The sequence below is a fragment of the Mus caroli genome, unplaced genomic scaffold (assembly GCF_978045245.1).
Source record: "Mus caroli unplaced genomic scaffold, Mus_caroli_1 scaffold_2, whole genome shotgun sequence".
Lineage (NCBI taxonomy): Eukaryota > Metazoa > Chordata > Mammalia > Rodentia > Muridae > Mus > Mus caroli.
In genome coordinates, this window is record NW_028227257.1 from 89,613,596 (window position 1) to 89,637,745 (window position 24,150).

General features: G+C 43.2%; 1 protein-coding gene across 8 annotated transcripts in view; it reads right to left on the reverse strand.

The window, feature by feature from the left end:
• The window catches only part of Celf1 (CUGBP Elav-like family member 1), a 78,436-nt gene extending 61,286 nt beyond the window's left edge, over positions 1-17,150 (reverse strand). For 3 of the 8 annotated variants that reach the window (XM_085834697.1, XM_085834696.1, XM_085834695.1), the window contains exon 1: positions 16,988-17,116. The gene's annotated coding sequence lies outside the window, so the exon portion shown is untranslated. Of the gene's footprint in view, positions 1-3,406; positions 3,460-12,682; positions 12,766-16,987 lie in introns of all 8 variants that reach the window. The other 5 variants (XM_021154700.2, XM_021154745.3, XM_021154717.3 and 2 more) reach the window with 4 other exon arrangements.
• Positions 17,151-24,150: the final 7,000 nt, after the last annotated feature.

Genomic DNA, 24,150 nt, shown 5'->3' on the forward strand with positions numbered 1-24,150 from the left:
AATGTACCCATCTTTAAACAAAGATGAAAACACCTAAGCAGGCTATAAAAACACAGAACAGGCAGGCGTGGTGGTGCACGCCTTTAATCCCAGCACTCGGGAGGCAGAGGCAGGCGGATTTCTGAGTTTGAGGCCAGCCTGGTCTACAAAGTGAGTTCCAGGACAGCCAGGGCTACACAAAGAAACCCTGTCTCGGGGGGAAAAAAAACCCACAGAACAACTTGCCTGATCGGTTTCTGACTCTAAATATATTTCAAATCCAGGTGTGGTGGCAAACGCCTGAGTCCCAGCACTCAGGAGGCAGAGGCAGGTAGGTCTTGGGAGTTCAAGGCTGGTCCACACAGGGAATTCCAGACTAAAGAGAGAGAGAGTGACCTACATTGTGAGAAAGATGAGGTGGGAGTGGGAGGAAGTCAGAACAGATAACATAAGCCTATAATTTCAGAGGATAGGACAGCAGGAAAAGGAATTAAGGCCCACATCTACTACATAGTTAAGTTTGAAGACAGACTAGACAACATCAAACTGACTCAAGAAAACAAAAGGAAACAAAATACTGAAGGCTTTTTTTAGGGAGTAGAGCTCTTTAGCTCACAGTCATCTTATTAGCTACCTTTTAAAAAGTACATTAAGCTTAATATAACATTTATTATCACATATTCCTTCCTACTCATTAAAGGACTGGCTTATTCCAAGTATGGTATTATCTTTTCAAACTTCTAGAGCTTGGGCATGACATAATTCCTTTACAGAATTATCTGTCTTCTCATGACTGACAAGCATGACTAAAGTAGAGATAAACTACCCTAATTTAAAAAGAGAAAGAGAATTACTCTTATCTACAGAGAAAAACAAAACAAAACAAAACAAGCATCTATCTTTAAATGGAAAATTCACAAAAAGTGACTTCTCTTAGAGCTCCAGCAGTAAGCCCAACAAGATGGCTCAGTGGGTGAAGGACCTTGCAAGTAAGCCTGGCAACCTAACACAGAAGCCACATGGTTGAAGGAAAGAATTAACTCTCCCCAAGTTGTCCTCTGACCTCCACACTGACAACCATCATGCATGTGTGTCTACAGGTACATGCTTAAAATAAGGAATAGAAATATAATTTCTCTTACTTACAAAAAGCACAGAACAGAGAGAAGGGAATGTTAAAGGCCTGGGGTAAAATCCTGCCTCTGCCTCTGTATGAACTTAAGTACAGCATTTCATTCCCCTCAGTTGCAAACTGAAAGGAAAGAAAATTCTCTTAAGATTCCTAACCTCCTCCGTCACCCACCCACTTCCCACTGATGCACCTTACCATAATTAGGCAGCTTTTTTTAAAGCTTCTAGTTAACAGAACAAAGAAATTAAAACCTTAAACTTTCTTTTCTATTTCTAGTACATTGCAAATGTGCAACAGCATTTTATCAGTAGCTAATGCCACACAGTTCTTGATACTGGCTTTTCTTTGAACCCCAGTGACAGCTACACAGTGACAAGTTGTAAGCAAGGAGGTTGTTGCCATGGAGACTCACTAGGATTCCTGGGGGTGGATCCAGCAAGCTTTTTTCTTTCGTGAAAGCATTTTTTGATGTTCTCGGATCTCAAAATTCAGGATACTGATCTACTTTTCTTTAGTACACTGCTTTTAAGAAGTACTACCACACAGCATACAATTCTAAATAAATACTGAAAATTATCATTAGCTCTTACTTGAAAGACTCAGATTTTTAAGACTCAATCCTTTTCCTCTGTTCATAAAAACAAACAGGTTATAGTATCACACACTGGTAATGTAATTCTAGCACTAAAAGGCTGATTTAGAATTATTTCCAGCTTGAGGCTGACCTAGGCTATATCACAAGACCCTAACCTAATTCCCTCAAACCCCCCTCCAAAAAATGAAATGAAAGTAAATTGACATTTTCAACAATTTGTGTTTCCATTTCCTTTCACACGGTGTCTATGTTATGTAAGTGTTGGCATTATGAGAGTTTAAAGTTCAGCTAAGCAGTAGTGGCGCACGCCTTTAATCGCAGCACTTGGGAGGCAGAGGCAGGCAGATCTCTGACTTCGAGGCCATCCTAGTCTACAAAATGAGTTCAGGACAAGCAGAGCTGCACAGAGAAACTCTTGACTCAAAAAATAAACAATAGTTTCAACTATTCAACTATAAGCAACTTCAAGAAACTTTAGCTTCCTTACATGATTTTAGGAACCTTTCAGCCTGTCAGATACTGGTGGTGCATATAATCCCAGGATTTGTGTTTTAAGAGGTAACTACCACTCTCCACCAATGTACAGGGCCATTTAGCTCCCAGAAGATTCCCTTTTTTAGGTTCTTGTTTTAGTTTTTGTCATATTGGGAATTGAACCTATAGATAGGCACACACTCTATCAGAGGTACAGTCCCAGATCATTCACTCACTTATCATTTATATTTATTTAATTTATATGAGTATCTTGCCTACATGCATGTATGTCCGCAACAGGTGTGCTGTCTGCAGACCTCTGGTGTCTGCAGAAGTCAAAAGGCAGCATAGGACTCCCTAGAACTGAAGTTATTGAGATCTAAACCACCTTGTGATTGCTAGGAGTTGAATTTGGGTCCCTGCAAGAACATCAAACATTCAACACTGAGCCATAGCTCTAGGGTGGAAAAAAAATGGCTCAGCAGCTAAAAGCACTGGCTTCCAGAGGACCCAGATTTAATTTCCAGCACCCACACATCAACAAACAATAGTCTATAACTCTAGTTTCTAGAAGATCCAGTGCCCTTTTCTAGCCTCTAAAGATACCAGGTATGTGTGAGGTGCAAAGTCATATATGTAAGCAAAACACCTGTGTGTGTGTGTGTGTGTGTGTGTGTGTGTGTGTGTGTGTTTAAAAAGAAAACAGGCTAGCCAGGCATGGTGGCACACACCTTTAATCCCAGCACTCGGGAGGCAGAGGCAGGCGGATTTCTGAGTTTGAGGCCAGCCTGATCTACAGAGTGAGTTCCAGGACAGCCAGGGCAATACAGAGAAACCCTGTCTCGAAAAACAAAACAAAAAACAAAAACAAAAAAATTACAATAATAATTTAAAATAGCACCTGATTTCATAGCAATGATCTTTAATATCAAAGCTACAAAGACATGAAAGCTAGAAATATATCTTGAAAAGCTCAAGAAATATCCTTGTGTCCATAAAAGCCTATCATTGATCTCAAATAGTAGTAATTTTAGAGTCTAAATATAAATGTTAGTAAGATACGCTGAAAACAAAACAAAGCACCTTTATCTTATAAAGCAAAACAACAATCTCAAATTTACAAGCTAAAAGGGGAGAAAATGGTTCAAAGGAAATTACATCAGCTAAAAGGTAGGAATTAGGCATCAAGAAAGCAGTTCAGAATCCACTTGGGGTCATTTACTCACCTAAATTCTGCTGTAGCTGGTCACAGGTTCTGTTTCTAGTCTCCCAACTCCATCTATAACCCAAATTAATTTAGTAAAGAGGTCTGTAAGCTGTTTTTTAATTGCCCTTGAAAATATATCCAGGAGCTATTAAAAAGAAACAGCATACAATAAAAACAAGAAAATGAATATATAATAAAGTATCATCTCATGAATTCTCAGAAACTTGAAAGTGGATACAAGCTTAGAGGACATCAGTTTGCTACATCAGTTTAATAGCACACAATCTAGAAACAAAAAAGAAGATTCAGCAGAGCAGTAATGGCGCATGCCTTTAATCCCAGCACTTGGGAGGCAGAAGCAGGTGGATTTCTGAGTTCGAGGCCAGCCTGGTCTACAAAGTGAGTTCCAGGACAGCTAGGGCAATACAGAGAAACCCTGTCTCAAAAAACCAACACCCCCCCCCCCCGCAAATTTCCACATTTCTCTGGTATAGTCTGTCTACTTACTAAAACTCAAATGATTAATGAAATAAAAACAAACAAATCAGAAATGCTAAAGTGTCGTATTCATAGCTTTCTTCTTTGCTTCATTAACATTTCTCAAAAAGAAAAACAACACTGTGCTATATTGCCATTACAGATAATTCATGAAATTACTGAGTCCACACCAGATAGACTCCAGCGACTGGGCACACAGCCACTCATCGGCACCCTTTATTTAAAGTCTCAAGTGACATTCAACCTACATTACTGTGTTCCACTCAAGCCCATTAGCATTTTTTAAGAGGAAAAAATAAATAAATAAAGTGGGCCACACGCCTTTACTCCTAGTACTCAGGAGGCTGAGGCCAGGACAACAGGAACTTCACAGAGAAACCCTGGCTCAAAAGAAAAAAAAAAAAGGAAAAGAAAAAATAAGCAATTTTAAATAAGTTACTTAACAAAAAATGAAAACAAGTCCCATGTCTCACAAAAACTTTGCAAAATAATGGTTCATTAAATTTCCTATCAGGATACAATACTATTTTGTCAGTCATGTATGCATAAATAAATAATAAATAAAGTTATAAAAAAAACATTAAGGGTGGGCAGTAGTGGTGCTCACCTTCAACCCCAATAAGTCAGGATGCAGAGGCAGAGACAGAGACAGATTTGTCTGTCTACAGAGGGAGTTGCAGGACACCCAGGGCTACACAAGAAAATTTTCTGTCAAACAAAACAAAACAAACAAAAACCTGAAGGGAGGCCTCAAGTCATAACTCAGTTCTATTATCCCAGTGATGGGAAGGGGAAAAGGTGAGAGGACCCTGACTTCATGGCCTGCCTTGATGCCTGAAAGCCTGTACTAAAAGATAACATATAAATGTTACACACTAACCAATCGCATGACCAGGGCTCCTACAAAGATATAAAAAATACAATAAACATAGGGTGATTTGTTCCTCAAAACACTTAAAAATTTACTTAAATGAAGGTATCATTAATAAAACATGAACTCATAGCATAAAGCTATTACAGGAATGAACAAGAGTTCATTCCTCAGATGCCACAGGGTGGAAGGAGAACCCACTATACCAAGATGTCTTTAGACCTGCACATGTACACACTATGGCTGTGCAACACCCTGCCCCCACATGCAATAAACTGTTACTGTTACTATTCTCTTTTTTGAGAAGGGCTCTCACCATGTAACTCTGGCTGGTCTGTAACTTGCTATGGAGACTAGGCTGGCCTTGAAATCATAGAGCCTTGGTATCCCAAATACTGGGATTAAAGGTATGTGTCACCATGCCTGGCATAAAAAAAAAAAAATGAATTTGTAAAATCCCCTTTAAAAACTGTTTTATTTCTGTTTTGTTTTGGTTTTGGTTTGTTTTGTTTTTTTTGAGACAGGGTTTCTCTGTATAGCCCCACCACTGCCCAGCTTTAAAATGTTTTAAGGCAAATAAGAATTGAATTAGGTAGGAGCAGGGAAAAGCCGAAGAACACCGCTAAATACAAAATGCAATGCTGACAGCCTGGTGGAGGTCCTCTTTAATCCCAACAACTCAGGTAGAAGCAATCTGATCTCAAGAGTTTGAGGCCAGGCTGGTCTACAGAGCAAGTTCCAGGCCAGCCAGGGCTACACAGAGAAACAAAATGTGATGCTTACCTCTCTTAACTACCTAAGATAATAGGGACCTAGCAAGGCTTGATGGCCCAAGTGTGAAATCCTAGAAGACTGAGAAAGAAGGATCAAGAGTTCAAGGCCAAGCTGGGAAACTCAGTAAGACCCTGTTCCAAAACAAGGGAGGGCCTGGGAAATTAACTCAGGAATATACAGACTAGTCTACCATACATATAGCCACGACCCTGTTCCCCTCACTACCACATAAAAGAAATGGAGACCTAACAATCTTTTACCAGATAAATAGCTCCTAGTAAAATATCCTTGAAGAAAGCCTCTCATACAGCTTGAAGTGACTCTAATTCCATAACCAGTAGATATTCTTTAGAAAGAAATCATCAGCTAGCTAACAATATCAAATGGTTAAATATTTCAAGTAGTCACCACTATCATGTTATCCTTCTGCTCCTTAGTCCCTACAAGTCTCCTGCTCAGATGGCAGTCAGAGTAAGGCAAACAGCTAATAAACAGCACATGGTTTCTCCACAGTAATAGCCCACTCCAACCAAACACAGAAGTCAGCAGCAGCATCACCACGACAGACAATACTGGCCCAGGAGAGAACCGCTGAGCTAGGTGACTACAGTGTGTGGGGCAGGAGATTAGTGGAAAAGAATGTCCCCCACACAAAGAAACTGGGAAAAGCCTCTACAATCTGTTCCAGCCCAGTGGTAGGGACACACACCTTTAATCAAGCACTTGGTAGGCAAAGGCAGGTGGGATCTCTGATTTCAAAGCCAGTCTGGTCTAGAAACACTGTCTCAAAAAAAAAAAAAAAAAGGACAGACATATATAATAGAAAACTTTAACATATAACCAAATAAGATCAGGTCCAAAACAAAAAAGGTCTACTCAGAATAGACTATTAGTTGCCCCACATTCTCACCAAGTATCACATTCCCCTAGTTTCTGCTAGAATTTGCTCCCACCACACAGGAAACAAAAAAGTTAAAGAACAAAGATAAAAAAGATAAACTTGCAACAGTTCCTAACCTGGAGATTCTTTTGCTGAAGAATAGCAATGTTACATAACTCAAAAAAAAGGACCTTACAAAATTAAAGGCCTAACATTACAAAATTAAAGGCCTAACACTAAAAACTGAACAGCTCAGCAGACAGCTTATGCTCTCTGAGCCAGCTCACCCAACTGCCTCCGGTGGTGTGAGGGTGGTGCGTGGAGGCAGGGGTCTGGGAGTAGCATTACCCCTATGCCCATACCACCTCAGAGCACATGAATGGTAGGGCAGGCTCACCTGCACCCCCTCCACGAGGACCACCTCTTCTGTGCTGCCCAGGCAAGGTACAGGACCCCAAGTACTGCAGCTGGTGAGTGGCAAGCATGAGAGGGTGGGTTTGGAAGTGATGCCCTCATCCTTCTTGCCACCTGCTATAGCTGGGAGAGTTAGCCCTGCACCTCACTGGGGCAACACAGTGGAGCTGACCCTGATAAGGAAAACAGATGTGCCAGCCCTGACAGTGAGTGAGTCCTTGGACTGCCCTAGCCTCTTGCCCACTGCAGCACTTGGGAGAGGGGAGAGAGGGCCCAATGCTTCAACTGGGCAGCAGTGCTGGCTCTGGAGGCAAGAGTGGAGTAAGGCGGCACCCCTCCCCCACCCCACCCTCAGCTGACCAGCTCAGCTACCTACCTCCTAAGCCCACATCCAGGGCTTTGGATTGGCCCACCCCAAAATCCACCTCATCTGTGACCCATTGGAGCATGTGAAAGGGCTGGTCTTACTAATCCAAAACTGCAGGATCTCCATGACACAGCATGAGCAGGAGAACCACTGGTGAGCATCTGATACTGATGGTGTCACAGAAGTCAGAGACTCTGAACCAGACCAATGACTCATTGAAATGAACATTTGCAAGCCAATGTGTGGACAGAGGGGTGTACTGTGGTACATACTATGACATTCAGCTTCTATAACAAGGTGTTTTCTACGCTTTGGTTTTTTGTTTATTTTTATTTTCTTTTGAGTGGGGAGGTAGCAAGGGCAGATTTGAGGGGTTATCAGATGAGTTGGACTGGGGTGCATAATGTTAAACTCAGAGAATCAATAAAAAGATAAGACAGACAGACAGACCTACCTACCCACCCAAACTTAACAGCTCTGAAAGCTGGGCTTGGAGTGGTGGTGTACACCTTAATCCCAGAACTCCTGAGGCAGAAGCAGGCAGATCTCTGAGTTTGAGGAAACATAGACCATATTGCTAGTTGCACGCCAGCAGGTCAGCCAGAACTACAGAGACAACCTCTCAAAAACAAAACAAACAAAGCTGGGGAGAAAAAAATTAGTCAGCTTCATAGCTTTATTAGAGATGAACATCAATGACACAAATTAGTGGGTAGACTGAACATATACCAAAGAAGCACATTCTAATCAATTATATCTTTAACTTCAATATAACCACTAAACTAAACCACTCTTCAACATTTGCTACTATGTATTCTAAGTGTAGGGAAAGAAAAAACAAAAATCAGAAGCTCGGAAAACTTTTGTCCTTTTCTTGAAAGGTTAGGCACAAAGTCCTTGATTTGATATCACACAGAATTAAGTCACAAAACTTTACATCTAAATTTAAAGTTAAAATGCTTTAAATCATGGAATGAAATATATTTTCATCATGTCCTTTCAATAGGCTTTCTCAATTTTTTTTTTTTTTTTTTTTTGGTTTTTCGAGACAGGGTTTCTCTGTATAGCCCTGGCTGTCCTGGAACTCACTTTGTAGACCAGGCTGGCCTCGAACTCAGAAATCCGCCTGCCTCTGCCTCCTGAGTGCTGGGATTAAAGGCGTGCACCACCACGCCCGGCTGGCTTTCTCAATTTCTGAAAGGAAAAGTTTCTATGAAATTCAAGCCCTCTGTATACAAGTTAGAAATCCTCCAAGAACAGAAGTACGTCTGTAACAACCAACCCTTGGTACGCTAAAGCACAAGGCTTCAAAGTTCAGGGCTAGCCTGGACCAGACCAGGATGCATTGTAAAATCATGTTTAGTGAGAAGAAAAAATACCACCTATGTATCCTTTCGCTTAGAGAAAATTTAACATTCACTCTCTAGCTCAGAGTCAAGTGTTTGTTTTTATGGGGGAGAGGAAAGGGTAGGGCAGTTGGTGATAATGTTCTTCAGCCAATGTTGCTATATAGCCTACAGGCCTGGAACTCTCAGCTTCCTAAAATAAAGGGTTGGTTTTGTTTTGTTTTTCAAGACAGGGTCTCACTATGTAGCCCTGGTTATCCTGGAACTTACTTTGTAAACAAGCTAGTCTCAAACAAGAGATCTGCCTGTCTCTGCCTCCCAAGTACTGGGATTAAAAACTACACCACTATTCCCTACCCAACTTTTAAAAAGGTAGAAGAACTAGCTGCCACTACACAAGTCTAATGAGCTGAATTTGACTTCCAAACTCCATGTAAAGATGGAAGAAAAAAACCAACTACCATAAGTTGCCCTCGGTTCTCTTTGTTCAAGACATGGCACACATGCAAACAAATGGGTTTTGTTTTGTTTTTGTTTTTTGAGATAGGGTTTCTCTGTATAGCCCTGGCTGTCCTGGAACTCACTTTGTAGACCAGGCTGGCCTTGAACTCAAATATCCGCCTGCTTCTGTCTCCTGAGTGCTGAGATTAAAGGCGTGCACCACCACGCCCGGCTGCAAGCAAATGTAGACACACACAAAATAAAGTTTTTAAAAAGCCAAGAAAAGGTTATCAAGTGTATGTGTCAACATTTGAAGGGCTCAGCCATGAAGATCAAGAGTTCAAAGTCATCATTGGCCACAGACAAAATTGGACTTAGGCTACATGAATGAGAGACTTCCTCCTAAACAAGGGATGTCTCAGGAGAGATGGCTCAGCAGTTAAGAGCACTGGTTGCTTTTCTAGATGATGCTAGTTCAAATCCCATGTCAGTCAGCTCAGTAGATCCAATGCCCTCTCTGGCCCCTGCTAATACTGGCAGACAAAGACACATATACACATGAATAAAATTTCATTTTAAAGGAGAGGGAGAAAAGAAAATGTTGTTTAAGGAATTCTAACAGACAGTTTTAGGACAAAGATAAAAAAAAAAAACAATTATTAGATAAGTGTAAAAATCTCATCAAGAAAACAACCTTTGCCAGGCAGTGGTGGCACATGCCTTTAATTCCAGCACTTGGGAGATAGAGGCAGGCGGATTTCTGACTTCGAAGCCAGCCTGGTCTACACAAAAAAACCCTGTCTCCAAAAAAAAAAAAAGGAAGGAAGGAGGCAGGCAGGCAGGCAGGCAAAGCAAGCCATGAGGCAGCATGCCCCTCATGTCCTCAGCATCAGCTCCTACCTGCAGATTCCTGCCCTGTCTGAATTCCTGTCTTGATTTCCAATGATGAACTACAATGTAGAAGTGGAAGTCAAAAAACCCTTTCCTGCCCAAGTTGCTTTAGGTGGTATTTCTACACTAAAACAACAGTAACCCTAAGACATATATTGTGTAAAATTCTCAAAAAATAAAAACATTTAGAAAAACAGTACAGTACTATAACAGAGGAAATTACCAACACTGCTCAAGTCATAAGTTAATTTTGGCATTAAGTTCACAGTTATTATCTTTATGGGTGTGTGTGTGTGTGTGTGTGTGTGTGTTTTACCTCTACATACACAGGTACACCACATGTGCTGACCCACAAAGGCTAAGAGTGTCAGATACCTTGGAACTGGAGTTACAGACAGTTGTGAGCTAACACATGGGTACTGCAAACTGAAACTGGGTTCACTGGAAGAACAGCAAGTGCTCTTAACCCAAGCTATCTCTCCAACTACAGTATCTTTAAAGATGGGAAAAGAGGTCACAATGGTGATAACAATTTATAAATACTGCATGTCAGGCCATCACGACTTTCCTCTCAAGCTGTATCCCATGCAAGACACACCACTTTTTCAAACCATTAAGCTTCTACATTAAGGATTCTACAATTTAAAAAGGAAACATTATCCCAGCACTTGGGAGGCAGAGGCAGGCGAATTTCTGAGTTCGAGGCCAGTCTGGTCTACAAAGTGAGTTCCAGGACAGCCAAGGCTATACAGAGAAACCCTGTCTTGAAAAACCAAAAAAAAAAAAAAAAAAAAAAAAAAAAGGAAACATCAACTCTCAATTACAGAAGTTTTTATCCAACCTTTCTTGTTTCTATTTTACTTGCCTGTTGGCTGTTTCTGTGTGCCGAGATATATCAAGCAAAAGAGTGGGTAAATCAACAGCAGCCAACTCTGGAGCCTGCTAGAAATTCAACTCAGAAAATCAGGCATGGTGGGCTCAAGCCTAAGATTCCAACTTGGGAGAGAGGATAAGATAATAGATTCAAATAAGTTTAAGGCCACTCTAGGTGACATAATGAATTCCAGACCAACCCCAACTACAAAGTAAGAAGATTTGGTCTAAAAAAAGGGGGTGGGGGGAGGACAGTTGAACTAGATTAGACATAATGGCACATCTGGGATCTCAATTTTTTTTTTTTTAAGATTTATTTATTTATTACATGTAAGTACACTGTCGCTGCAGACACTCCAGAAGAGGGCGCCAGATCTTGTTACGGATGGTTGTGAGCCACCATGTGGTTGCTGGGATTTGAACTCTGGACCTTTGGAAGAGCAGTCGGGTGCTCTTACCCACTGAGCCATCTCTCCAGCCCGGGATCTCAATTTTTTAAGAGGTAAGAAGCAGTAGGATAGCCAGGTGCACATCTTTAATCTCAGCACTTGGATGACATAAGTAGGAGGATCTCGGTGAGTTCAAGGTCATCCTGGTCTACAAGAGAGTTCTAGGACAGCCAGGAATACCTAGAGAGATCTTGTCTCAAACAATAAAAAAAATAAAGAAGAATTTAAGGTCACCCTCAGCTACAAGTAGTATTTGAGGACAAACTGGGACAAAATCCTGTATCGAGAAACAAAAACAAAGTGTAAAATATGTGCGGGTGTGTGTGTGTGTGTTTAATCTGGTGGGCTCCAGAACCACATATATATGGAAAGGTATACATCTGCCACCCTAGCTCTTGAGAAGTGGAAACAAGTAAACCAGAAGTTCAAGCCATCCATGCCCCTACCACAAGTTAAGGCCAGCCTGGGATACAAAAGACTGTCTAGACAGCCAGGGCTATACAGAGAAACCCTATCTCGAAAAACCAAAAAAAAAAAAAAAAAAAAAAAAAAGACTGTCTTGAAATCAAAACAAAACTAAAAGGGGAGATGAAGGCAGACTACAAAAGAGACCAGTCTAGGCTATATAGCAACATCACACACAAACAAAAATAGGGACAAGAGAGGTGGATCAGCAGTTAAAAGTACTTTTCTGTTCTTCTAGAGGACCTGGGTTCAGTTTCTGACCCATGTGGCAGCTTACAATCACCTGTAACTCCAGTTCCAGAGGACCCGACTACCTCTTCTGCCTCCAGGACACCACTGACACACACAGTCACACATACACAGAACAATCTTAATTCAACACAAAAAGACTATGGGGGCCAAAGATACGGCTTAGCAGTTAAGGATGCTTGCTGTGCTCTTCCAAAGGACCCAAACCCAAATTTGGTTCCCAGCTACTCATATGGGACAGCTCACAACAACCACCTCCAGCTTTTAGGCATCCAGCACCCTCTTCTGATCCGAATGGGTGGGTACACACATGTGACATACAGATATACACTCATACACATAAATAAAAATAAATTAAAAATAAAATAGTGTGGCTACAAGGTCCAGCAAGATCTAGATGGCTCAGCAAATAAAGCAGCCTGTTGCCAAGACTGACAGCCTGAGTTCCGGACCCTCTTGGTAGAAGAAAAGAATAAACTCTCTCCCCAAGAGTCATATGTTAAGAGAAAACTGAATCTCAAAAATTGTCTTCTGGCTTCTTTTCCACATTGTATCACAACAAGCACAAACCTATACATAGAGACACTGCACAAATAATTATATTTTAAACGAAATCAGCACAGAAACAACCTGGAATGCGTATCACTGCTGGGGGTTATAAAGTGGCCGGGGTGGGCTTGAGATGAGGCTCAGTCGGCAGAGCACTTGCTTTATACACACAACGCTCTGTGTGTGGGCTAAATCCTCAGTACCACAAAACCTGAACTGACGACATACCTCTGAAAGAGCCTTTGGAAGTAGACGCTGGCGAATCAGTCTTCCAAGGTCATCCTCATATTTACAGCAGATTCAAGATTAGCCTGGGATACATGATGATTTAGTGATTGATTAAGACCATTTCATGCTCTGTCAGGATATAGTTCAGTTCCCTGCACCCATATCAGATAGCTCACAACAGCCTGTAATTCTAGCTCTAGAGGGATCCAATACTCTCTTCTGGCTTCTATGGGCACTTTGCACACAAGTGGCATACATATTCATATCCATTCTCTCTCTATCCACAAACACACAAGAATGCACAATTAAAATAGCCAGATGATACATGCCTTTAATGCCAGTACTCAGGAAGCAGAGACAGGCACCAGCCTTGTCTACTTGAGTTCTAGGCCAGTCAAGGCTACATAGTGAGGCCAGTGGCAAAATTAATGAATTAAATTTAAAATAAACTAGTATAGCTGCACAGAACTAGCATGAGGGTTTCTCAAACACAATCACCACATAAGTAGGCCTGCCTACTTCTGAGTATATCTATGCTGGGCACGTGGGTCTACATGTAGAAAAGTATACAGGATAATTAAATAGAGCTATCAAGATATCTCATTATGTACATGTAAATATCTTCACCCCAAAAAATCTTTTTTAACCAAACCCCAGTTAGTCATCATTGCACACATGCTTTTAATCCTAATATTCGGCAGAGGCAGATAGATCTCTGAGTTTGAGGCAGCCTGGTCTAATTAGCTGGTTTGAACTACATAGTGAGACATTGTCTCAGAAAAATAAAAACAAAGATCTTAAACCTCAGAGCACCTCTGGACTCAAGCATTTAGAATATGGGATAGTGAACCTGTAAGGAAAACAAAAACAAAAACAGGCCAGGCATGTGACACATTTCCGTTAGTACCAGTACTTGGAAGGCAGACCAGCCCAGTCTACATAGTAAGTTTGAGGCTGGCCAGGGCTGCATAGCCAGGCTACTGTCAAAACAACAACAAAAACCAGTAATTCTAAATTTAAAGCCACTGACTTGTATACCTTAAATGGATAAATTATATGGTGTATGAGTTGTATTTCAAAAAAAGCACTTTTTTACAAGGCAGATGAAAGAACTTAATCAAATCCTATTACTTGCTGGTTTACAGAGTACAGAGCTAGCTGGGTGGTAGCACACACCTTTGATGCCAGCATTCTGAAGGCAGAGGCAAGAGGATCTCTGGGAGTATAAGGACAGCCTATACACAAACCCTCCCTGTCTCAGGGAGGCAGGGGGTACAGATCTATCTGTTGGGAAGACCAAAATCCCTGCACAGAGGAGCCTATGCTCTTGCTTCCTCTAAGTGAGAGCTGTCTTTCCCCCAAGGTATCCACTACTGCTACCATCTACAACCTACTTTCTAATAAAGAGAGCACACACACACACACAATGGACATATATACAATAAATGTTAGGTCTCTGTTAATTTCCTGTCTTACTCTTTCTTCTGACCCACATCTTTAAATGAGGGATTCTTCTGCTCCTATGTTGGGTGGAGGATCTACTGGCCTATCTCTTGTGAGCAGAAACTATACTACAGATCATTACTTAAAATTATTTAAAGTGTGGCTGGGAGCTGGAGAGATGGCTCAGAGAATCCGAGTCACATCTCCTACAATTTCTCTAACTCCAACTCCTGGGGGTCTCAGCATTCTCTTCTGACCCTCCTGGGCAGTATGCATGTGTTATACAAACAAGCTGATGAAACACCATATACTTAAAAATAAAACGTGGCTAGTAAAGCCTACCACCTACTATTAAAGCTACATCACAGCCAGGCGTAGTGACACACTTGTTTTTCTATAACTTATGAGACAGAGGCAAGAGGTCAGGAATTCAAGATGGGGGAAGGGGACAACATGACCAAACTGATTAGGATAAGTCTACTTTGGCAAATAATAAATGCGTCTCCACCATGTACAAGACTGGCATGGTGGCATATACCAGTAGTCTAGCACTTGGGAAACTGAGGTAGAATTACAGGGAATTTCAAGGTCAGCCTGAGCTGCAGAAAATGAAGATCCTACCCCTAGGAAAAAAGAAAAGGATGTGGACTAGGGAAAAAACTCAGTGGAAGACTGCATGCCTATCAACTGTGGAAGGCCAAGAGCTGCATTCCCAGTAACACAAAAGAACACACACACCGACAAAGAAGGCTAAAGTGATGCAGACAAAGTTGGAAAGATGTGGTGGCATACACCATAGTCCCAGCACTTGGGATGTAGACCAGTCAGGACTTCATAGGAAGACCCTGTCTTGGGGGGTTGGGGGGCGGCAGGGTAAAGTTGTACACATACACACCCATTTTAACAACAATCTCGGAAAGGTAAGATTTTTTTTCCCATTTGAATTACCTGTATGTTTTATAATGAATCTGCAACTTCTGTAACAAGAAAAGTATGCAGACATCTTTAGAACGTAAGTCATTCTGGCTCCAATTTTCACTATCTGCCCAGCAGCCCACAGGTACAATCACAGGAAACTAACACCAATGAACACCAATTCCTAGAGGATTGTGAAGATTAAAATAAGGATCATAATAAAAGAATGACTTGACCAACTAGTAACCTACTGCAAAAAGATTTGAAAATTGTGTAGATTTTCTAACTTCAAGCCCAGAGCCCTTGCCATTCCATCACATCTTAAATCTGCATCATTGCTCATGATAGTGTGATAGTGTTGTGAATTTTTTTTTACAAAGGCAAAGCAAGCAAACCTTTGGTGGGAGATGTTTTAAAAGCACTTGCTATAATAACCTTGGGCAAATAAGTCACTTTCCTTTGTGAGAAAACCAAGGCACTGAAGGAAAAAAAAAAAACAAAAAAAAACTTTCAACTGTCTGTAACAGCCCCTCCTGCTAATGGATCCTTGAGAAAAGAAAACCCAAAGGGTAAGAATGAATGAGAGAATGGAGACATAGGCTCTGGAGCCAAGAGCCATTCTTAAGAGAAACAGGTGGTGGAGAAGAAGAAACCAAGAGAACTCATAAGCTTGCCAGCTAAAGTAACAGCTGCAAGTCCCAGCTTTGCTTTACCATAAGCATGGCTTTCAATCCTCCCTAGGTCATGATCAGAAACCACACTCTCAGGCAATAAAACTACTAATATAAAAACTAGTATAGAGAAGAAAAAAAAAAAATCAGTGCCATTGCAGTTGGTCCATTCTAACCTCCATGATTTTCCAAGTACACCTGTTAATGCCAAAACCAAAAAGAACTCTAAGCAATTCCATCTGAAGACACCGTCATTCTAAGGATCTAAAAAGAAACAAACTGTGGAAAAAGTGAAAAAGTGCAATTCAAACCTCTTCAACTCAGAGACTAGAAGACAGAGATCTTTTAAAGGTTAAGTTCCTCTTAAGTGTGCAAAAGGTGTTTGTAACCTCCTAACAATGCAGACATTATCAACAGGCTCTATGCTCTTTAAAACTGTTCAACAGCTTTTATATACAGCATTAACTCTGAGCACCAGAGATTCTGTTGTGCTAAACCAAACTCTGACCAAAATCTCACACTTTCTCCCCGGATCAGTCTCTAAACCAATGAGAAGCTCCTTAAAAAGCATATGCAATGGTCGGAGAAAATTAAAACAACATCCTGTCAGAACCACCACAATCGAGACACCACCACCGACTTTAAATCCAAAGCCTGGTAACCTAGCGAAGAAGGCACCCTCCAGAGCCGTCCGCGCTCCTGGGTGCGAGATTCGAGCCCTGCTACTAGGCCTTGACTGGGCGAGCGAGCACCTGATGTGGGGGGTAGGGCGAGCCAAGGCGGCCCCAGGGCGAGAACTGCAAGAGCTCCGGAGGATCCAGAGGAGCGCTGCCTTCTAGGGGCGGGAATCTAGGGCACCCCCGGGGGTGGGCACGAAGAACACGTGGGGCGACAGGGTCAGGGAAACGGCGTCTCGGTCAGACAGCCGCGATCTCGCCCAGCGGACCCGGAGAGGAGGACTCGGGTGCGGTGCAGGAAGCAAGCCCTCGGGGCCCGGAGAGTGGAGGCAAAGGGCAAGGGAGCCGGGGCCAGGCCACGAGGAGGGCGGGTCTCCCTGGGAGCAGGGGCACGCGCCGGGCGGACGCGAATGGGCCCCCGAGTCCCGAGCAGTCCGCGGCCTGGTCCCCGGGGTGCGGGGAAGCGGGAGCGACCGCACCCGGAGGGCCCTGTGACCCGTAGCCGCCCGAACCTGACCCGCCCCGCGGCGCCTCCCTCCAGCCTCCCTCTTTCCCTCCCTTCATCCCGCGGCCCGTTATCCTGCGGCCGCCGCACTCACCAGCGGCTGCACCTGAGCCCGCCGCTGCCTCAGCTGCTGCCTTGCGCCTCCGCAGCCGCCGCTGCCTCGCTGCTGAGGCCGAATCCCGGGGGAGCCTCCGCGTCCCGCCGCCGCCGCCGCCGCCTCTGCCGCTGCCGCTGCCGCCAGAGCAGAACACCCCAAAATGGCGGCACTTCCGGCACCTACCACCGGCGGGGAGGGCCGCCGCGGAGGGGGCGGGCGGCGAAGGGGAACGTACCACCGCGGCGCCGCCCGCCAGCGCCGAGCCGAGCCGAGCCGAGCGCCGCGCAGGGGCGGGCGGAGGGCCGGCGCTGCAGCGCCCCCTCCGGCCGGGGAGTGAAGGAGCAGTCGCTCTGAAACCCTGGGGGCCGCGGGCGGAGCCCTCAGCCCTGGGAGCTGTAGGGGTGCATCTCTTTGTCTCAGAGCTGCACTGGAGGGAAGACCCCGGCCTGGGAATCTGAAGTTCTTGCCTCTGCGCACCGCACTAGCTGCACCTCTGGCGGGCAAGCAACGCAGCTTGGCAATGAAAAATACACATAATAAATATCGAATGAATGAATGAATGAATGAATGAATGAATGAATGAATGAATGAATGAATGATGGGTGCTTGGCTAACACTGGACGCAAGGCACACCCTTTCTTTTTGCACATCAGCATGCAGACAACTGTATCCAGGCCTTCCTTCTGGTGGAATGTGTGTTGCAAGCTTTCAGAGTTAGGGAAGTGCCTTGTACAGAGATGTTCAACTGCATGCGTGCGCAATCTGGCAAAAATCCCTGCGGCACCAGGAAGCTCTTAAGTATTCTATTAAAAGACTACCCAGTCCAAACCTACTCTTCTTAGAAAAAAATAACAATTAAAACACTTTTTAAGATTCTAGCACCCCCTTTTAGGATTCGGTATTCCTAACCTGCATCTAGATGGATTCACGCATTAAGTGTGTTGTTTTTATTCCACAAAGTCAGTGAAATGTGAGACAATGAAATGCAGATTGAGAAAACTTAGTTCTGGGAGGTCAGGGCTCCATCAATTTACAAATTACTCATGAGTTGGCAATTATTTCTCTTTATCACTTAGCTTCCTAAAGCTATATTTTTTATATATCAATGCCGGTTATACCTTCCCTACCACACTCACTAAGGCAGCCCCCACCCCTGCCCCAAGCAGCAGCCAAAGGTTTTCCCCTGTGCTAGAGGCACAAACAATCATGTAGATCAAAACAATTAGCCCCTAGGTTGTTCATTATCAAATTACCTAATTGTACTGTAAAGCTTTGGGGGTTTTGTTTTGTTTTGTTTTGTTTTGTTTTAGTTTCTCTGTGTAGCTCTGGCTGTCTTAGAACTCCCTCTTGTTACTGAGACTGACCTCAAACTCACTCCGTGATCCGCCTGCCTCTGCCTCCCCTAAATGCTGGGATTAAAGGAGTGCATCGCCACACCCGGACTGTTCTTTCCAACTTTCAAATTGGTTTTCTACCTTCTTTTTGGTTGATGGGAATGGAATTAGAGATGTAACTTGAATTAGTTGCATATAGATGGATAAGTTAGGAAAAATTAGAGTGGTTATGAAAGATGGAACACTGATATTTTTAACTAGTTCTTGAATAAGACTCTTAGCAAAAAAACTGTTAGGAGAAAAAATTAGTCCTGCTGGTAATGGAAGATTTCTAAGAATCGTTAGGGTTATTTATTTCATTGGAAGGATAATGATGAAAATGATGTTTGCGTTGTTAGGGTCTGGGATTTTGGGAATAATCCACTATGAAAACCAAGTATTGAGCCAGCAAAATGTTTCTTTATTCAAAGGCTGATATATCAGGGAGATGGCTGGGTTCAGGATCCAAACTGTGTCAGTCAGGGGCAGAACAGAACAACTTTTTGCTCCTGTATTTTTTTTCTTTTCTTTTTAAAAGATTATATATATATATATTCTAGCTGTCTTTAGATACACCAGAAGAGGGCATCCCATTACAGTGGTTACTGGGAATAGAACTCAGGACCTCTGGAAGAGCAGTCAGTGCTCTTAACTGCTGAGCCATCTCTCCAGTCTCAGAACAACTTTTAAAGACAAAACTTCACAGACTAGATGGGGTAGGGGGCATCCAACCAGATTCACAAATACATTGGGTCTTTCACACCTGGTATTTTAGGTGGTTTCCTGCATAATAAGTGTCTCAGGTGGTTTACTTGATAGCTTGGCCTGGATTGAGGCCAGCCAGTGATGTATGGAGCAGGATACTGTGGCTTGGATTTATCCAGAACATTTGAGCTGTTCCTGGGAATTTAGCTTAGTATGAAATGGAGACTATATACAAGATGGAATCTCTGTAGCTATGGCCCCCAACATTCCTTCCTCTTCCTTGTAACACATGAAACCTTTGATGTCATAACTCTTGGTCCGTATATAAGGGGTTACACTGGGTCTTTGGAACCATGAGCTTAACAACATTTATCCTAACTCGCACAAAGTGGGAAATGAAATTTAATAGGCAAAGGGTGTGTTGTGGTCTGGGAATCACTGCACAAATCACTTAGACACCAATCTCAGTCAACTTGGGATAGTTTATATCACAGCCCAGGACTGATCAACAAGGGGCACAATTCAGGCTCAAGAGCTGAACCATGACTCCAAGTTCCTACAAGGCTCTTAAGCCTGAGATATACAAACATCTGTGCCAAGTTATTCCACCAATCAAGATTTAGGGATAGGGGTTTCCATAGGAACATGGCTTTGTTACTCTTATGCTGTTCCCATTGGTTGGAATATTCAGCTGTGACAGGGGACCTGCCTTGTTTAATATTCATGTCTTAACTTGTCTACCAGGATAGGACTTGTCTAACATTCATGTCTTAACTTGCCGTTCCCACGTACATGTCTCTTTCTGGAAACTAGAATGTCAGTTCCTAGGGAGGTCTTGGGAACTTAAACTTAACTCAACCCCTACTCAAAATGGAAGTCTTATCCCAAATAGTTTCTTATATTAGTGCAGGTGTCTCTCTTATGTTGGTGTCCATGCCAGTGGCAGCTTATAAGTGCAAATACCATAAAAGTTCATACACAGGGGCAAGAAGTGCTGCTGGGCGGTTGTTTGGATCCAAGCTTACTGTGGGTAACTAGACAAAGCAGTTGTGACTTCCATCATGATCGGTTTCTAAGGGCACAGAACACAACAGACTATGTAATCAACTTGGGCATGAGAAAGTTTCCTAGTAACAGCAGAAACTTATGAGAAAGTTTCCTTATAATGTCAGGCTAGCCGGGTAACAGTTACCTAGGCCTTAACAGTTTACCTAGGCCTTAACAGGGTTCATAGTATTATCAACAGAATAACTATCAGAAGGCCTCTCAGCCCGGTTACTAAAGACCCAGGGTGACCAGTTGAAGAGGGTCTCTAATCACCCTTGTTTGGCCAATCTAGCTCTCTCTTTCAACCTGTCTTACCAAGCTTAGGTTCTCCTTAACTATTCCAGTATGATTGGCATAGATACAACATTGCTCCCCTAGAACTACACCAGGGCCTCCTTGTTACCTAAAGAGTAGGTCGAAGCACCTCCTGATTTTTTTTAAATTTATTATATGTAAGTACACTGTAGCTGTCTTCAGACACTCCAGAAGAGAGTATCAGATTTTGTTACAGATGGTTCTGAGCCACCATGTGGTTGCTGGGATTTGAACTCAGGACCTTTGGAAGAGCAGTCGGCAATCTTAACTGCTGAGCCATCTCACCAGCCCTGCACCTCCTGATTTTGTAAGACCACTTATACCAGTGAATCTAAGGAGGAGGTCAGGTGGTTGAGAGATTTTTTTTTTTCCAAGGTGGCTAAGTCCCTGTCGATCTGATTCCCCAGGGTCTTGCAGTTTTGGTCACCTGTGATAAGGGAAACGGTTCCAATTCTAGGACTGCCAGCTATCCCAAGATCCAGGAGCATGGGAATCAGGATGAAGATTGCCTGGGATCTCCAGTGGTGGGAATGAAGGCTGAGAGGCTCTCAGTCACCCTCACCTGAAGATTAGTAAACCTGGGGAAGGAGGTCCCCCAGAAGGCAGATGCTAAATGATTCAGAAAAAAATGTCCAGGTTGGGGCCAGAGGAGCAGGACCCTCAGGGTGGGACCAAGAAATAAAAAGAGTCCCATGTTCCCTGCCCCAACAACTCATGGTTTTGTTACAATGTTGTAGATACTAGAGTAAAAACAGAGTCCTTGTCCCTAGGTATTTCTGAGAGTAATTTGTGCCTCTTTTGAATAATCATGAGGGATACACTTTTGATATCTCTGGCCCCTGTCCCAAAGTTTGCCAGGTCAACTCGTATAGCAAGGGGGTCTAGGGTCCAGACATAACCAGCAGTCCTCTGTCAAGTTAAGGGAAGATGAATTCAGGAGTCCAAAAATATGCCTCAAAGACAAGGATGAGCCAAGTATATCCTGATCTGGTGGATGGGGATTGTGATGGTTTGTATATTCTTGGACCAGGGAGTGGCACCATTTGGAGGTGTGGCCTTGTTGGAATAGGTGTGACCTGGTTGGAGTAGGTGTGTCACTGTGCGCTTAAGACTCTCACCCTAGGTGCCTGGAAATCAGTCTTTTGCTGTCAGCCTTCAGATGAAGATGTAGAACTCTCAGCTCTGCCTGCACCATGCCTGTCTGGATACTGCCATGCTCCCACCTTCATGATGCTGGACTGAATCTCTGAACCTGTAAGCCAGCCCCATTTAAATGTTGTCCTTTATAAGACTTGTCTTGGTCACAGTGTCTGTTCACAGCAGTAAAACCCTAATTAAGACAGGGTCACTCCCACCCCCCTTCCCAGGCCTCCCTCCTGATGTAGGAGATGGAGCCATTGTTCCCACTGGGGTATTTTTCTGCCCATTGTTCCAGCCTGGGTTGAGAATTTTATTAGGCACATTGGGGATTGCCACTTTTCCACCGGGACTGGGAACTTTTAGAAAGTGACCAGTGTGCCCTGATCCCAGCCCCTTGTATATAATCTAAAGCCCTAGGTTCATCCTCTCACCTAGGAGGCAGACTGACCATTTAAGATGGAGATTTTGTTTTGTTTTTAGAAACAGGGTTTTTCTGTGTAGCCCTGGCTGTCCTGGAACTCACTTTGTAGACCAGGCTGGCCTCGAACTCAGAAATCCAACTGCCTCTGCCTCCCGAGTGCTGATATTAAAGGCGTGCGCCACCACACCTGGCTAAAATGGAGATCTTGATTGAGTTCCTCTCTCCCAGCTGAGTTTTAGCTAACTACCTCTGTCTCTGGAAAAAAAAAAAAAAAAAGATGCAGCTGTCTGGTGAGTCTACGATCTGTGAGCTGACAATTGTCTCACAACCCCAGGATTCACAATAAAAGTCATCTGGTCCTTCACAGCCTGATTCACCAACTGGGCAAAGGTAGACTCCAAGCTTAGCAGGGTTAGCTTCCAAGGTATTATATCCACACCCAGACTCAAAGATGGAACAAAGATCTGTCTGGAAAGTGGAGAATGCATAGGAGGTGATGTTGGCTATCAGTGCACCATCTGTGGTTCTAGTTAAGGTCCAGAGCATCAGGGCTGGGTATGTGGTTACCAGAGAAGGGGGAACTAACAGAGAGAACATTATGGTTAAATACAGACAAGTCTTGGCTTTAGAGAATCTTGTGGATGTAACTAAATAGTCCATTTCTTGGGTTGTCCATCAGAGACTGGCTTCAGGTGGGAGTGGTGTTTCCAAGACTTGATTCTGTCAACAATCATGGCTGAAGAAATGGTCAAGATGACAATGTGCGATCCTTTCCAGTGTGGACTCAGCATCTCTTTTTGGTGGCATTTGACCCAGACAAGGTCCCCAGTTTGTGGTTGTGTGGTTTTAAAGGAGGTAGCTCATACAATTGTCATAGCAGGTATGCTGTAGGGCCTGCATTGACTTAAGCAAAGCAAAATTAGACAACTCAGTCAACCATTTGATTTGAACTTAGGATACAGAGGGAATGGTCCGGCTGGTGAGATGGCTTAGCGGGTGAGAGCACTGACTGCTCTTCGAAGGTTCTGAGTTCAAATCTCAGTAACCACACCACGGTAGCTCACAACCACCCATAGTGAGATCTGATGCCCTCTTCTGGTGCATCAGAAGACAGCTACAGTGTGCTTATTTATAATAATAAATCTTTGGGCCGGAGTGAGCAGGGACTGAGCGAGCCAGGTTGACTGGAGCGACTGGGGCCAACCGGAGTGAAAGAGGTCCTACAAAAATTAAATTCCCAACAAGCAAATGAAGGCTCACAACCATCTGTACAGCTACAGTGAACTCGCATACATAAAATAAATAAATACATCTTTTAGAGAGAAAGAGAGAGAGAGAGAGAGAGAATGGTCTTAATCTCATGGAAGAAGGGATTCTAAGAAAGGATCCCTAAGAAAGGTAAAAGGAAGGTGAACCACATCTGGTCTTTGCCAGTCTCTAGGGTTAATTTGGTTAAGATCACTTTTAAGGTCTGATTCGTCCTTTCTACCTGTCTTGAACTCTGAGGGCGATATGCACAATGACGTTTCTAATTGGTCCCCAGTATTTTTGATAGATCCTGAATCACACAAAGACTGTCCCATTGTCTGAACCTAGAGTTGTAGGCATCCCAAACCTGGAGATGACCTCCTCTAAGAATTTCTTTGCTACCAATGAGGCAGTTTCCCTCTTTGTTAGAAACACCTCCAACAATCCAGAGAAAGAGTCTACTAGTACTAACAAATATTGTATCCATAATGCTTTACCTCAGTAAAGTCTATTTCCAAGAAAAAAAATCCCTGGTTGCTACACTCACTCCAGTAGTGACTCACGTGACAGGCCTAGAAACCTGGACGCAGTCCTGAGGCAAAAAGTTCACAGAAACTTAGTCTCCTGGAACCGTGGCATCCCATATGCTTCAAACTTGTCAGTGTGAATGGATCTGTGTGCTTTCTTTCAGTATTATTTTATTATAGGTGCCTCCAAGCAATGACTTGCCAAATACCTAAGCAAAATTGAACATTGCTTCCTGGCCTTCACCAATGCCCTAGGTAGTCCTTGAGCCGCCCCTGAGCTTGGAATTCAGTAAGAATGTTGCCTATTCAGTGACATTCAGAATTGTCTCTAGTATTGTAAGAGAGATAGTGAAAGAAATCAGGCATTACTATCTACTACATAGA